Source organism: Staurois parvus, unplaced genomic scaffold (assembly GCF_062004578.1).
Source record: "Staurois parvus isolate SC_StPar_1 unplaced genomic scaffold, SC_StPar_1.0 ptg000738l, whole genome shotgun sequence".
NCBI lineage: Eukaryota > Metazoa > Chordata > Amphibia > Anura > Ranidae > Staurois > Staurois parvus.
In genome coordinates, this window is record NW_028318534.1 from 347,547 (window position 1) to 350,380 (window position 2,834).

Consider the following 2,834-nt stretch of genomic DNA (forward strand, 5'->3'; position numbering starts at 1 on the left):
CTGCTTTTTTATACTAAAACACACTATGCAACACAAAAATTACATTCTGCCTTAACAATAAACTTAAATTATAATTAATAGTTCTAAATTATAGCAAATCATCATATGTTTCACACATTTGTTTGATATTGTGTATCTGTGTGGAGGTGGCTATCTTGGCAAAAGAGCCCTATTAATTTCCTCATGTCAAAAGTGCCTCCTGATGACTAGTGATCTGATGACTGATGGAAGACTAATTAAGAAGCAGTAAGGGAGATGCAGTAAGCACTGCAGGTCCTTAGGTACAGCTTTGCCTCCAGTAAGGAGAACAGTGAGCAGCATAGTAGTAATAGTACTAAATATCCTTCCAAATCTCGTGAGGATAGAAGTCACAGGCAGCAGTCCCTGTCCCACTACAGATATACAGTTATGAGATAGAGTACAGAAATGTCTAGAACCAACCACCTGCCAGGAAGTGCACTGCCATTTTTTCATAAAGAATTTAGACAAAAAGTAAATGTTTCAGGGTACTGCTTAGGTACAATTAATATTTCTAGATGTTCTCTATAGCAATTCAGGTCTACTTTAATACTTTATAAAACTTTCCATACTAGCCTAAAACTTTAACAATAACTTTAGAGCAAATTACTGTGAAAAGTTATTATTATCTGTAATAACTATGTTGATGAATTCAGGATATAAATTACAATGAATCCAGTGAGGATTACAGCAGGGATTTTAATCACTGAATACAGTAAAATATTTAAATACATCTGATAAATATATCTCTAATTAGCCTTCAGGCTTTTAAGCAGACCATAACTACCACAACCCAGCAAGACAATTCACCATACAAAAACTTTCCATGCAATGTGAGATTCACAGAATGCAAAGAATAAATTACCTGTTCTACAGCAAAAACACACCATAGCTCTTAGCTTTTACTTAGTACAAAAGCTTGGAAGATTACAGAGCAAATACTTTAAGCAAAATACATAACACCCGTATACTCAGAAAAGTAAAGTTACTGCCACGTTATTCAGTTCAAACCAATATTGTTACTAGGTGCTATAATAAAATGAAGGAGGAAAACTATTCAAGGATTACTGAAGTCTGGCTAACAGGAATGGACCATGTGCAAAGCGCTCAAATTTTCCTCTATTTTTTTTCTTATAATATACATGATGATAGTAACAGGAAATCTTCTAATAATTTCAGCCACCACATCTGAACAATGTCTTCATTCTCCAATGTATATAGTTTATCCTTATCAGAAGTTGTATTTACTATCAATCTTATTCCTAAATGTTTACATGTTCTATGGGAGGATGGTGCTGCTATCACTCTCAGAAACTGTCTTGCACAATTTTATCTGTGTGGGATCATTGGGAGCAACAGAATGCTTCCTCTTTACATCCATGTCCTATGATCGGTACCAAGCTATTTGCAAACCACTTTATTATTGTCCTGTGATGAGTTTTGCATTTTGTGGCAAGCTTGTACTGTTATCATGGGTATGTGCATTTGTTAGCATGTCAATCACATTAAATATGGTTAGTCAGCTACAATTTTGTGGACCTAAAATTATCAATCATTTTTTCTGTGATTTTGCTCCCATACTACACCTTTCTTGCTCAAACACCTATGTAGTTGAAATAGAGACCTTCATATTTACATCTTCAGTGACACTCTTTCCATTTTTATTTGTTATTGGAACTTACATTTACATTATTATTACTATTCTGAAGATCCCATCACCCACAGGTAGATGGAAAACATTCTCCACATGCAGCTCCCACCTGGCTGCAGTGTGCACATATTATGGAACACTTATTAGTGTCTATGTGATACCCACACATAACTTTTCAAACACAGTTAGTAAGACCTTATCTCTTATTTACACAGTTGTCACTCCCATGTTCAACCCCATAATATATAGCTTGAGAAACAAAAACTTTAGAACAGGTGTGCAAAAATGTTTGAGAAAATGTTTGATAAGAGAAGAAAGGCATCTCTTGGGCCACTTCATACCTTAAAGCAGTAGTAAAGTTGCATAAAAAAGTCCCACCTGTAGGCTTATGCCATAATGTGCTAGAATGTAATGCATACTAGCACATAATGACAAACATACCTATAAAACAGGTCTGAGAAACAAAAATATTAAATCAGGTGTGAAAAAATGTCTGAGAAAACATTGTATACGATAAGAAAGGCATCTCTTTGGCTACTTCACACTTTAAGCTTGCACTACACTGCTTTTCTGCACATGTGCTAACACACATTGTATTAAATCAGACTATTCCCTTTGAAAGGACTGCCAAAGCAAAAGAACTTAATATTTTAAAATGGGCATACCCCTTATTAAAATATAGCACACCACAACGCACGGCATATATGTTATGGTACGCTGCAGTGCCTTGCCAGCTATTTAATGATGCATTGGGGCATCAATCAAAATTAATGGAACTGAAATACAATACACTGTGCTTGTAAATTTTGGAAGTGATAGGTAGTGATGAGATGATTTACCTGGGTTTGTTTTGTGGGACATTCGCTTAACTGCTTTTAAATTCAAATGTTAATCCGAAGTGAGGGGTTGTCAAACAAAGGGCACGAGGATCTGAGCCCTGCCTTTGGGAACATGTACCAATGTAAAAATAAAAATATACTAGAAACTTTTTCCCCTTTCCTTCCCAGGCCAATTTTCAGCTTTCAGCGCTGTCACACTTTGAATGCCAATTAGTCATGCAACACTGTAATTACATTTCTATAATTTTTTTGAGACAGAACTATCCTTTGTTGGTATTTAATTACCATTGAGATTTTTTGGTATATAAATGAAAAAATGCTAAACA

At 35.1% G+C, this 2,834-nt stretch overlaps 1 pseudogene; it reads left to right on the forward strand.

Annotated features, from left to right (window-relative positions):
- Positions 1–1,057: 1,057 nt before the first annotated feature.
- LOC149445219 (olfactory receptor 11L1-like) lies at positions 1,058–2,015 on the forward strand (annotated as a pseudogene).
- Positions 2,016–2,834: the final 819 nt, after the last annotated feature.